This window comes from Carya illinoinensis, chromosome 9 (genome assembly GCF_018687715.1).
Source record: "Carya illinoinensis cultivar Pawnee chromosome 9, C.illinoinensisPawnee_v1, whole genome shotgun sequence".
NCBI lineage: Eukaryota > Viridiplantae > Streptophyta > Magnoliopsida > Fagales > Juglandaceae > Carya > Carya illinoinensis.
In genome coordinates, this window is record NC_056760.1 from 21,908,681 (window position 1) to 21,923,266 (window position 14,586).

At 39.8% G+C, this 14,586-nt stretch overlaps 1 pseudogene; it reads left to right on the forward strand.

Moving 5' to 3' along the window:
• The window catches only part of LOC122275279, a 58,739-nt pseudogene extending 44,542 nt beyond the window's left edge, over positions 1 to 14,197 (forward strand).
• Positions 14,198 to 14,586: the final 389 nt, after the last annotated feature.

Consider the following 14,586-nt stretch of genomic DNA (forward strand, 5'->3'; position numbering starts at 1 on the left):
CATTGAAGTAGAACCACTAAAATGTTTCTACATGCTAAACCTTCAATGCATTATGTTTCAGATAGAATATATCACTATGCCCTCTCTGTTGCTTTTTTAGGGGAGTCTCCGACAAAAAGACTTTGACATATCAAAGGAGGCAGGTGGTGTTGAAATAGCACTTGAAAAGGTTTTCAATGCTATTGTGTCGGAGAATTACCTTGAAGTTCATTTGTTTTGGGCTGGTAAAGGACCTGCTGCATACCAGTGCAAGGTTACTATGGCCCAATGATTTCGGCCCTCCACGCTATTTCAGGTACCATTTGTAATAATTTACAGGTCTCTATTCAATTTCAAATGGCATAATGTTCTTCTCTACCTTTGACTGCCACTGATCATTGGCTTCTATTGCTCAGATTTCCAGCCTAATGTAAGTAGGATTCCACCACGTACTTCAGAAGGGAAGAACAGGACAGGGTTGGTTGTTGGTATTGCAGTCTCTGTAGGAGTTGTTAGCTCAATACTGATAGTTGCAGTTTGTTTTATGAAAAGAAAATCAGAAAGCAATGAAGAGGAAGGTAAGCGCATGGTAGTTCTTTCAACAAAGCCTGTCCCGAGTACTTATGCTACGCTATGCCTATTATTTCTCATTAATAAAATTCTTATTTACCAATCAAAAAACGTTATTTCAACGAAACCCTTTTTGTTTTTATAAGTAAGAAATTATTATTTCAATACTTGTATAAAAAAAGAAATTATTATTTCAACAAAACCTCATAATGGCATTGGCGCCTATATCTCCTAAAAATACCAGTCAATATCTAACTTCTTTAAATATTAAGCTAAAGTGAACCACATATTGGTCTTTGAATCTCCTTGGGTGCTAAAAATATTATTTCATGTATCTTATACTAGAATTTATATCTTACTCCATCCTTGCTTGTCTTTGCAGAGTTTCTTGGTATTGGTCCTAGACCACATACTTATAGTTATGCTGAACTCAGATCCGCCACAGAAGAATTTATACCTTCTAATAAGCTAGGAGAGGGAGGATTTGGACCTGTTTACAAGGTAAACTTTCTTAATACTATAGCCATTTAATACACAACGACGATTCGATATTAAAAATAATTAAGTGATTCTAGCTTTTCTTCCCCAAAGGAGGGCTTTGTTTTTTCTTTTGCTTAACTGTGGTACATTATAGGGTACGCTTTCTGATGGGAGGGTAGTGGCTGTGAAGCAACTTTCAGTTGCGTCTCACCAGGGGAAGAGTCAGTTTATTGCTGAGATTGCTACCATATCTGCAGTACAACATCGCAATCTTGTGAAACTGTACGGATGCTGCATTGAAGGAGATAAACGTCTCCTCGTTTATGAATATCTTGAGAACAAAAGTCTTGATCAAGCACTCTTTGGTATGATACTAAATAATCATCTTCGTGTTTTTTTTCTTACTATAGAAACAGAATTCTAAAATTTTTGAATAAAACACAAAAGAACGAATTGTACAAGAGGAACATCTAACTAGAAATAGAAAATTAGACATGAAAATCGTGCAAACTCAACCCATTACAAGTTATAGATGATGCCCGAAGGAGAAAAAAAATTATTGGGAAAAAAAAGTTTTAAGCTCATCTATCATCTGCTTGAGATCCTCAAAATCTCTATCATTTCTTTTCCTTGAAATATATATCACTATATGATCAGAGACAATTTTCTACATTGTTGCAATGTGTGGGCTGCCATATAAAAAAGGGCTACTATCCTTCTAGGCATAACCTGCGCCAATCTAACTTGACCGAAAAAGACATTCCACAAGGTACTAGCAATCTCAATGGCATTAAAGGTGGCCTATTCTTATGTCCCTTATACTTGGGCTCTTCCCTATTCTTATGATCAATAAGATTTTGTTTACTAATAAAAAAAAGTGGGCCTACCAATTTCCCACTCTTTCTGCAAATGCAACACCAATCTATCACAATGAAATGGCATTTCCTTAAGTAATTAGTAAGTTTTTTCGTCAAAAAGTGAAAGGTGACTGGTTCCTCCTACAAGATTTCAAGGCATCATCTGTGAGTAAAAGAAGGGAAATGTTAAGCACACTGAGACTACTAGCCCCCATAAAGAAGCTTGAGAGAAAATCACCATCAACAGTTGTTGATAACATTTTGCCTAGAAAATAATGAAGACAACGAATTAATGAAAATAATGAAAAGTAATGAAGACAATAAATTACCCTATCTTAAACCATAAGAGCTAACTGAAGTAATAGAAGTGCCATTCACCAATATAGAAAAGTACACCAAAGAAATGCAATGTGCTATTAAAGAATGCCATTTCTCCCCCATATCTCCCTAGCAAATAATAAAAAGATTATGAATTAACACAATCATACACCTTCAGGATATGGATTTCTAGAGCAGAAAATGATTTGTACAGGCCGATGCCGTGCAAGCCCCATGCAAGCCTTTTTTAAAAAGTGGGACCCACCTAAAAAATTACTTCTATATGGTGGGTACTAGTTTTGTTTAAAAGGCTTGCATAGAGCTTGTACCTAGCATCACTTTTCCTGAGTTGGCTTACTTGAGCTGAGCCTACCACTGATGAATTCATTAGAAATTACATAGGGTTTAAAATTTGTCTACTTCTAACAAATGCATTTTGTGGCTTTGAAATAATCTTTTACACTATTAAGAATATATATTAAACAAATAAATTTACCCATTCTCATTAGTTTAAGTTTTTGAGACAAGTGATAGTTTATCATGGTATTAGAGCAATGATCCTGAGTTCGAACCCTAACTCTACAATTTACCTATTTATTTAAATATTTCATGTGTTGGGCCCCACTTATTATGTAGGATTTTAACCCATTCATGAGGGGGAGTGTTAAAACTATAATTCAAATAAACAAATTTATCTTCCTTTTAGTTTAAGCTTTTGAGACAAATAATGATTTGACACACCCTATTCACAATCTAATGGTGCGGTAATTTTAGCATCCACAGATCCATTGCCCCAGCTTTTTAAGTAATTAAGGCTATGAGAGTGGCACTAAGGTTTTTTTCAAACTTACAATAGTATGAAAATCCCTATTGTAAGAAAATCCCGAAATACCCTTATACCGTTTGATCAAATCCTAGCAAACTTAAAAGAAAACCATTGCAAAACCACCTGATCTTGGTGCTTTATCAGTAATCATACTTTTTACCACATTGAGAACCTAACTCTCTTCAAATGGTGTCTCAACCAATGTGACCATCGCTTCATATATGGACTCAAGTGCTAATCCATGAAGCCCGTCCAAGCAAACCGCTGATGGAAACTGAGCCATCAACCAAAAGCATCTTAATAGCATTGTTCACAATATGATTTCTAATCTCATTTTGATCAGAGGAGATCGAACCATCCACCAAAAGTATCTCAATAGTGTTGTTCCCTTTTCAAATCTCAGTAGTTATTTCTAATCTCAGTTAACTGTTTGATGGAACAACTTTGTACACCTATTGCCCTCTTTTAGTCATAGTTCCCTTGGCTTTTACCTTCAAGACCACTCCTCTATTTCAATGAACCTTTCTAGATCAATGATTGCCAGGTTTTTCTTAGCTTATCTTCTTCATATGGTGCCCTCTCTTCTTCCATACCATTCTGACCTTGTAACTCCTCTAGTGCTATATGTCACCAAAGACTTGTTGATTCCAAGCCATTAGGACATTCTTTAAAGCATTTAGTTTGTGAGTTAAGATAATGCTTATAGTTCTTTGGAAATGGTAGGATAACCACCACTGTCTGATGCTAGTTGTGCACTTGCACGATCTATGGGAAAGATTGTTTAGCTTTTTTTCTATTTTATTTCAAATTTTGTTTAAAACTTAATTGTGAAATTGTTTGACTAGCTCTTTTAGATTACTAATTGCAATGAATTATGTATAGAGAAAGGAAGACAAGTGTTATAGACGAAAGAATACATGTTCGTCTTGGCTTTTAAAATTCCATGATCTTGAAATTTATAATAAATGTATGATCATTTAACACAAAAAAGTGGATGACATGGCCCAACAAGAAGAAATCTATTGCTTCAAAAATCACATATAAAGGAAAGAATACGAAATGTAACAAATGAAAGAAAACTAGGTGTTCCTAACCAAACAAAGTTTCCTAACCAATAAAGTTTCATGATCTTTCAAATTATATTAAATTATAGTAATTTAACACTTGAATGGAAACATGACTCTATGGGAGCAAAGCTATTGCTTTGAAAATCATTTATGTTATAGTTTCTTGGATTTGAAATACCTTTTACCCCTTGAATGCCTTCTCAGTCAATAAAAACAGGGAAATGTTCCATGCAAAGTTGAGATAACCTTTTATACAGATCAGGTAAGTGCACTTTCCAATCTGTTTGTACAAGGAATCTATCAATTCCAAACCAACAATAAGTGTTCCAGCTAATAGACCACATGAAAGGGCCTCTGTTGTCCATGATATCTTTCTCAAAGATGGAGTATGAGAAATCCACCGTGGCAAAACAATCTTGAGCCTCACCCTATTTTTCACTTAGAAACCTAGTGAGATTGAAATCCTACCTTTGCAGTAGTTACTTGAACTAAAAACTACAAATATTAGAAAGCTCCTCCCATGAATACCCTCTATTGCAATCTTGCCCATAAACACCTGCAAAAGTTCAGGAGAAACTGTCTTCAACATTTTTAAAAGAACAAGCCACTTACAATTGGTTTCTATACACAATAAAGGAGAAGTATTTTACTTTCATTGAATTGTTAACATGCAAAATTTCTCCTTTTAGTTTGTTTTGTGGGAAAAGACAACAGAAATTCATATATTCTGATCTTGTCACCTACCATTCAATACTATGGTAGGAGCTCCTACTGTGTTCTAACATTTGCACTGAATCCCATTTGTCATGTATAGACCTCATAACTAGTGGGGTCATGTGGGAAGAAGCTCTTGCCTTGCCAAACTTTGTACAGTTTTATTCAATTTGTTCAGGTCAAGTTTTGGGTTTTTAATTTTGTTGGCAGAAGGCTTGCATCTTTTTCTCTCCGTACTGCATGCATGCACACACCCTACCCTCCGGCGCTCCTCGCTGGAGCTTATCCTCTTTTTTCTCTCTGATTTTTCCCTCTCTCATCTTTTTCTTTCTTTCTTTTATTTCCGTTTTTACGTCTTTCATTGCTTGGTTTAGAGAGTTAGTTATCGAGTCAAATTATTAGTGTTTGCAAAGGAGGGAGAGAACTTCCACATCTCGGAGCAGGGATGGAAGGTAAAACACAAGGTGGTGGTGGGTCGAAATACACTACTCTGGCTCGTCAAAGTGCTGGAGGAGTGCCTGAGTGGGGGGAAGCAGGAAGTGTATTCAGTGGTAAGGGAAGGCTATCGCAGTTTCGTCGGTCAACGATGTGAGAACAGACATGGAAGGTTCCTATCAATAGCCGAGTATGATCAGGGGGGTAGAAGGAGTTTGCTCTGTCTTCCCAAAGGAAAAGATGGCTGGGGATGGAGAAGTTTGAAGGAGATTTCCGTGGAGTTGGCTCAGCCCAGGAGTGCTACTTTCAGAACTGCCGGAGGAGCTAGGGGGAGCAATGAGGGGAGGGGACCGAGACCTCTTAATCGAACCTTTTCGGAGGTTCTGAAGTCGACGGGAGAACACCAAGCGCTGAGGAGACCGGGAGGAGAAGCTGGGATGGTGCCCCGGGCACAATAGTTCTTATGGGGTGCAGAAGGTGGCTGGTCTCGAGGTGGTTAGTTGGCGTGGGAGAGCAGCAGACGATTGCTGGAGCTGCAGGGCCAAGTGAGGAAATTACAGAAGGAAATGAAGGATTTGCGAAGATATGTGGGGCTGAGAAAGGAAATTGTAAGGTGGGAGGAGATAAAACGAAAATACGACGGGTCTTCTTCAAGCCATACGGACGGGCCACGTTATGGTGGGTCTGTGCCAGCCCAAACTAAAGGTTTAAATGCCCAGAAGGGTGGGCAAAAATCTCAGGCCGGGTGTGGGCCCTCAAAGTCCCAGCTTCTATCCCAGCCCAAGCCCGATGGATTAAAAGTCTTGGGTTCTCGGGCGGGAGACTCGGACCTGGCAATTATCGTTGGGCCTAGGCTAGCTGCAGTAGCCCAGTTCCTACCCAAGACCCAGTCCGGCACCCAACCCGGCCCGAACCTTGTCGACCCTATTAGTGAGAGACCCGAACGTAACTCAGACTACGAAGGACAATTAGACTTCATACCGGAGACATCAACCTGCCCGATAACGACGGAAAGGGTCCCGACGAGTATACAGACTCTGGCGATAGTGGCAGAGGCCTCCGGCGAGCATACCGACTTGCTTTCTAGGACTAAGGGCACTAACTCGAAGCAGTTTCTTGAGCTTACGTCGAGTGTCGAAGGGTCTGGTACGTTGCAGGGAAGCCAGACTAAGTCGATAACTTCGGCAAGTATACAGACTCCGGCGACAGTGGCAAAGGCCTCCGGCGAGCATACCGACGTGCTTTCAGGGACTAGGGCACTAACCCGGAGCAGTTTCTTGAGCTTATGTCGAGTGTCGAAGGGTCTGGTACGTTGCAGGGAAGCCAGACTGAGCCGATAACTTCAGTAGACATGGGGGGTCTTTTTGGAAGGCTTTGTACAACTAGGGACCGAATCTGAGGTGAAGGATGATAAGGGGAGTGGGTTAGAAGTCTCAATCTTTTCGGAGGATGACAAGCTTGTATTTCCTGATGTGTGTGGGCAGCTGGGGCTGGACGACATCATTTTGGAAAGCGAAAACAGAGGAAATCAGATTTGTAGTTTTGAGGAGCCTGTCCCGTTGAGTCTATGTCTTCCGATCCAACCAAATGTTTCAGATTGGGTCTTCCATAAGGTGAAAGAGATACAAAAATTTGTGGGTATTGATTATGATGGCTATGAGGAGCAATTCTTTGTGCTCTTCACAGCGATTGAAGCGGGTCATAAACAAAAAAGTAAAGGTGAAGCGAAGAAGCATCGGGAACTTAAAAGATTGACGTGGTCGATAAACATGGAGGGTAGTGCCAGTAGAGGCAAGACGAAGGGGAAGGGGCTGGCTGTTTCTCAATGAAGCCAAAGATTATATCGTGGAATGTCCGTGGGCTAAACGACATTAATAAGAGGCTCCGGATTAGAAACTTGCTGCGAGAGTGGAAGGTAGACATCGTTTGCCTACAAGAAACAAAACTAAAAATGATTGATAAAAGATTGGTGCGAAGTTTATTGAGTGGAGTATATATTGACTGGGCTTTCTTGGCTTCGAATGGAGCGTTGGGAGGGGTGGTAGTGATGTGGGACAGGCGGGTGGTGGAAAGAACGGAGGATTTTGTGGGGCGGTATACGGTGGCATGCTCCTTTAAATGCGTTTCCGATAACCTTTTGTGGGCTTTTGCATGTGTTTATGGCCCGAATCTAGATACAGATAGAAGGTTGCTGTGGGAAGAACTGGATGGGATTCATAGTTGGTGGGAAATCCCCTTGTGCATAGGGGGAGATTTCAATGTGGTAAGATTCCCAAGTGAAGTTTCTGGTTGTAGAAGATTTCGGATGGCTATGGAAGAGTTCTCGGAGTGTATTTTTGAATTGAACTTGGTGGATTTGCCATTAGCAGGGGGTACTACGACTTGGTCCAACAATCAGTCATGGTTTCGATTGGACTATTTCCTAATTTCACTAGAATAGGAAAGCCATTTTCCGGATGTATGGCAAAAGCATATGCCTCGTATTGGCTCAGATCATTGGCCTATTATGCTTAATTGTGGAGGTATTCGGAAAGGGCAGCGGCCGTTCAAATTTGAGAATATATGGTTGAAAGCGGACGGTTTCGTGGATAAGGTCAAACAATGGTGGTCTTCTTATCAGTTCCAAGGTACTCCCAGCTTCATTTTTGTGGGTAAATTGAAAGCTCTTAAACGAGATCTAAAAGCTTGGAATGTGGAGTCTTTTGGCAACGTTGGGGAATGTAAAAAAATAAAGATGGTGGAACTTCAGGAGATCGAGAGAAGGCAAGAGCTACAACCACTTTCCCAGCAAGAACAGGTCCGGAAGTCCGAGCTGGGGGCGGAGATTGAGAGACTGTTATTACTAGAAGAAATGTCTTGGCATCAAAAGTCCAGGGCATTATGGTTGCGGAAAGGGGATCGAAGCACGAGTTTTTTCCATATAGTTGCAAATGCACATTGAAGAAATAATAATATTGAGATGCTGAAGGTTGATGGGGTGGAGTGCAAAGACGAGCAGGTAATTCACAATCATGTTATTGATTTCTATGAGAACTTACTAACGGAGCAGGTGGGATGGAGGCCGCCACTGAATGGGATGTCCTTTGACTCCATCGGATCGGGTGACATGGAGCGGTTGGAAAGGGAGTTTGATGAACTAGAGATACATGGAGTAGTATGGAAAATGGCTAAGGAAAAGGCGCCTGGACCAGACGGACTCTCTATGGGCTTTTTTCAGGACTGTTGGGAAGTGATAAAGGAGGACCTCATGCAGGTTTTCTAGGAATTTTTCAGGGCTAGAAAATTTGAAAAAAGCCTCAACAACACTTTCCTTGCTTTGATTCCTAAAAAGACCAGGGCTACGGAGATAAAGGACTTTCGGCCTATTAGTTTGGTAAATGGGGTGTACAAGATCATATCCAAAGTCCTAGCGAACAGATTAAGTGAGGTGATGGGGAAGATTATTACACAACCCCAAAATGCTTTCGTCAAGGGAAGACAGATACTAGACTCGGTGTTAATTGCTAATGAATGCCTTGATAGTAGATTAAAAGCTGGGAACACAGGAATCATGTGTAAACTTGACATGGAAAAAGCTTATGATCATGTTAACTGGGATTTCCTACTTCATATGCTTAGGAGATGCGGTTTCAGGGATAGATGGTGGAAGTGGATCCGTTGGTGTATTTCTTCGGCAAAGTTCTCGGTGTTAGTAAATGGAGCTTCAGTGGGCTTTTTTCAGAGTACATTTGGACTGAGACAAGGGGACCCGTTATCGCCATTGTTGTTTGTTATTGTTATGGAGGCTTTAAGCAGAATGCTCTCGGCATTGGTTGATAATGGCCACCTAGCTGGTTTTTCGATTGGAACCCCAGATAGGGGTAACATAGTTATCTCTCATTTACTGTTTGCAGATGACACCCTAATTATGTGCGAAGCTGAGCAAGACCATATGCGAGTTTTGAAGGCCTTACTTTTCTGTTTTGAGGCAGTATCCGGCTTGAAGGTAAATCTGAAAAAATCTGAATTTGTGCCAATTGGGGTAGTTCCCAATGTTCGACAGTTAGCGAGAACGCTGGATTGCAAGATCACCTCATTCCCTTTGACCTACCTGGGACTCCCGTTGGGGAGTGGCTCAAGGGCCCCTTCGGTTTGGGATACAGTGATCGAGAAATTCGAGCGGCGTTTGGCAGGGTGGAAGAGAATATATTTGTCGAAATGTGGAAGAGTTACGTTGATTAAGAGTACACTCTCTAATTTACCCACTTATTTTTTTTTTATCTCTCTTTCCCATACCAGCAAGTGTGGCGGCCCGCGTTGAGAAGCTCCAGAGAGATTTCTTGTGGGGGGGTTTGGGGGATGAGTTTAAGTTTCACCTGGTTAAGTGGGAGCAGGTTTGCCGTCCTATTTCGGGGGGAGGTTTGGGAGTCAGAAAACTAAGGGATTTTAATCATGCCTTGCTAGGCAAATGGTTATGGAGATTTTCTAGGGAACTGGAATCTTTGTGGAAATTGTTGATTGAGAAGAAATATGGGGGCCTATGGGGGGATTGGTGTACCAGCGAGGTGAGAGGGGCATATGGAGTTGGTTTATGGAAACACATAAGAAGAGGGTGGGGGGCATTTAGTCGCTTCACTAAATTCCATTTGGGTAGGGGTTCTAGAATAAAATTCTGGAGCGATGTCTGGTGTGGAGATAGGGCCTTGAAAGATTTGTTCCCTTTGCTCTTCCAGTTGGCAAGTGCCAAGGATGTCTCGGTAGCGGAGGGACAACTACTTTGGAACGTCAATTTTAGTAGGAGGACACAAGACTGGGAAATGAGTAGTTTCGCAGACTTTTACAGCCTTATCTACTCCGTTAGACCAAACATACAACAAGAGGATGCTCTGTGGTGGTCCCCTGCATGTAAAGGTATTATTACCGTGCGATCATTTTATAAGGCCCTCACCCAAGAGCCTATTATTCAGTTTCCCTGGAGAAAGATATGGCGTCACAAGGCCCCTCCCAAAGTGTCATTTTTTGTCTAGACAGCCTCCTTAGGTAAGATACTGACCACTGACAATTTGAGGAGAAGGAGGATTATTATCGCAGACTGGTGTTGCATGTGCAAAGGAGCTGATGAGTCGGTGGATCACCTTCTCTTGCATTGTGATACAGCAAGGAGTCTCTGGAATGAAGTCTTTGGACAACTGGATATGGCTTGGGTCATGCCAAAAACAGTGGAGGCAGCCTTGGCTTGTTGGGCAAGCTTGAGAGGTCGGCAACCTATTAAAGCTATATGGAAGATGATCCCTCTTTGCATCATGTGGTGTTTGTGGCAAGAGCACAACGAAAGGACTTTTGAAGACCAGGCGAGATCGTTGGAGGAGCTTGAAGCTTTATTTTTTAGAACTTTATGTAGTTGGGCTATCGCTGTTGACTTCAATGGCATGGCCCTTCAAGAGTTCCTTGTCTCTATTGTGCCTAGCTAGTTTGGGCATCTTGCCTATTTGTAATACTGGCTTTTGCCATCCATTTTTTATTAATAAAATTTGTTTATTCATCAAAAAAATATTTTTGGGTTTATTTCAAGAGACGGATGTTGTGTTTCTCGCTAAACCTGGACAGAAGCACAAAATCACCCAGAGTTTAATGATTGAAATTCTTGAGAGTCATGTTGTAACCTCGATCAATCCATTTTGAAATTTCTTACTTTGAAAGTCGATGTGGGCCAAAGTTTTAATCGTAAATACTTATTTCATTGCTTTTTGTTGATTGTCTTATTGTTCTCTCATTAAATTTTTGAACCATTTGAAGATGAATAAGCCTTCATTGTAGGGTATTCAAAATTTGTAAAACTATCGTAGGTATTTTTTATACGTTCTAGAGTATTTTTATGTGATCTATCATCTGAAGCAGTTCGACTCTATGATAATTATAGTGATTTTTACCATACTCAGATGAAATTAATTAACAATAAAGTTTTGGGAAATTGCACTTTTCACCCAAAAAATACCACCCATTATATATTTTGCACTCTAAACTACAAATAGTTGCCCCATAAACTATTAAATAGGTTTCCCTTTGTACCTTCCATTCAAATATATGACCATTAAGATTGTGCCAATCCACATTACTTCCCTAACTGTGAATAATTAAATTGTTTGGCAACGTAACACAGTCTTAACAGATAGATTTGAATAGAAGGTAGAAAGTGAAAATTGTTGGTAGTTTAGGGTGTAAATTCAAACCTTTGTAGTTTAGGATGCAAAGTATGTGATAAGTGGTAGTTAGTGGGTGAAAATTGTAGCTAAATCATATTTTTTTGCCCCAAATTACTCTTGGTTATGAATATTAACCACCATTTTGCAACTGTTTAAGTTTTATAAGATGTTAACCACTATTTATACAGGAGAAAATGACCTGAATCTTGATTGGCCTACCCGGATCGGCATATGCATTCGAACTGCAAGAGGCCTAGCTTATCTTCATGAGGATTCAAGGCCAAGAATCATACATCGAGATGTCAAGGCTAGTAATATTTTGCTTGATGCAGAACTTTGCCCCAAGATTTCAGATTTTGGATTGGCAAAGCTATACGATGATAAGATAACACACATCAGCACCCGAGTGGCTGGGACCATGTAAGCCATATCTTTCAAACCCTTTCTAAATGTGAGAAGGAAAAAGAAAAATAGTTTATTATAAGCATGATCATATAACCATTACATAAAAACTTAAGGGCTTGGAGTATTATGTTTTAATATATGGTTGATCTCGGCTACTAATAGATTGAATTGAGAACAAGAATGACTACTTTAGCTGGATCCATTGCCTTATCACATTGGTCTTAATTCCAAGACTTTTTTTTTTCCAAAAAAAAAAAAAAAAAAAAAACCTGCTGCAGAATCTGACTGGTGTTCGACAAAACTAGTTATTTATTAAGGTTCCGAAAAATTGTTGTATGGTGGCCAATAACAGTGGAAGATATTATTTCTATAACTTTTAAACTCAGGAAAAGTGAGTATATATATTTACAAATTGAAATGGTATTGAATCTTGGTTTTAAAAAAAGAAAGCTTTGAGCTTGTTGGAATTGTCTACTTTAGCAGTTACGTTTTAGGATATCTAGGTTAGATTTTATTGGGGGAAAGGTTGGGAGAATTTGTTGGTTTGACATTATGTTATGATGCACAAGAAAGGTTTAGTTTGTTTTTTGAAATAAGCAAGAACGAGAACAACAACACTAGTCTGTGCACTGCTCTGAAATTGTGAGCACCTATTTAAGTGTTTAGGGTGTTAGTTCATGCTGAAGAATCATATTTGCAAGCCATCGTAGAGAACATTATACCCTCCACACCATGGACATAGCAGAATTTTGATTTGCTGGAGAGTATGATTTTAAATTCTTTTGCAAATCAAATCTTGCCTGTTAACAGTGTGGCATGTATTTTCTTCACACTAGCTTACAAACAGAAGCCTCTTTGACATTTCGTGCTAGAACTCCCATAATCCAACAAAGAGGAGCTAAAAGTAAAACATGACCAAGATAAGATCCCGGGCGAGTATGGCCCATGTCTGGTAAATTTTAGAAATTGAGGAAATAATCCAGCCACTAAACTCAAGGAAATACAATCAGAATTACCCAGAAGCTTAATGTCAAGAAACACAAAAATAAATAAAAGTAGTTAGTATAGCCTTCAGTCGTGCCAACCAAGCCTATAAAATTTTCCAACATAATCTGTTGACTAGACCCCAAGTCAACGCTATTCCATACTTGTTCATATGTTCTTTAATTTGGTCATTACACTCTCTCTTTTGTGAGCCTATTGTTCCTGTTTAACTGAGCAGTCATGGAGATATCGTCAAGGGTTCTTCACTGAGCAATTTATTTTTAATCATTTTCACTCTTTTAGTGGCTATCTAGCTCCAGAGTATGCAATGCTCGGACACTTAACAGAAAAGGCAGATGTTTTCAGCTTTGGTGTTGTTGCTCTGGAGATCCTCAGTGGGAGGCCAAACTCAGACAATAGCTTGGATACTGAAAAGATTTATCTGCTTGAATGGGTATAGAAAATGAATCTCACTCTCTCTCTCTCAAATTACTATGTAATTGATATTTATTCATTTTTTCTTGTGATAATCACTATAATGTTTCCTAGGCATGGACTCTTCATGAACATAACCAAGTTTTGGGTTTGGTGGATCCTAAATTACTGGAGTTTGATGAAAATGAAGCAACTAGAGTGATAGGAGTGGCTCTTTTGTGCACTCAGGCATCACCAATGATGCGCCCCCCCATGTCACGTGTCGTTGCCATGCTTGCTGGAGATATTGAAGTGGACACTGTTACAACAAAGCCAAGTTATTTAACAGATTTGTATTTCAAAGACATCACTAGCAACTTTTTAGATGAGGGTGATACTGTGTTAATTGCCTTGAGTAGTATTAAGGGACAGCAGAAAAACCAAGATGGCAACATGGCTGAAGTGAGCCCGATTGATCCAATGCCCTTACCTATGAATGTCACCAAATAGATTATCACTGATATTATTGGAGAAGGAAGATGAACAGTATCTTGTGTTGCTATATAATCGTGTCAATCTTGGTGGCATTGAATTTGCCTCATAACCAATCACGGTTGGCTTTAGGTTTCTGCAAAAGGTGTGTTACGATCTATGGTTCCTCCCTCTCTATCTCAAGCCATCGGCATGGAATCGAAGGGATAACTCTGAAAACGTGGTTGATTTCTTACTTGTGTTGTGTTGTGTTGTTGTCGTGGGTCAGGGCGAGTGGCCTAGGTCTACTTCGGATGTGGGCCTATGTTAAGAGGTTATTTTAGTTAATTGAATCCATTAGTATGTCTGTAGTATTTCAGCCCATTAAGGGCTTTACTACCATTTCCTTGTAACTCAGTTATGCATGGGATATTAGTACTGATAGAATCTTCCAGTATTTGCTATGAATAAATTACAAAAAGGCATTTGCCGAAATTGGAGGTTTCTGGTTTCTTGAACAATCAGATCTCATCTCCCATTACAATCTCTTATCTTTTTCTAATTGAAATTGTCACTATTCCTATCAATTGGTATCGAAGCAATTGAATCCTGGACATGTAGCAGCAACAATGGTGGATGGCACAAGGTATAAGGAGTTGGAGAAGCTGGTGCTTGGAATGAGGCAACACCAAGACCTAGCAAGAACAAAGGGTCGAAAGCCACAATTTGGTTTTTTAATGTCGTATTGTTGGTTTATAAGCAAATATTTTAGTGTCTCGAGCACAAAGTCTTGGAATCTATTTATGACTTCATTCTAGGACCATTAAGCAGAATAAAATCTTAGATCTTTTTTTCGAGATCCCATCTAGAACGAAAGCAAACAT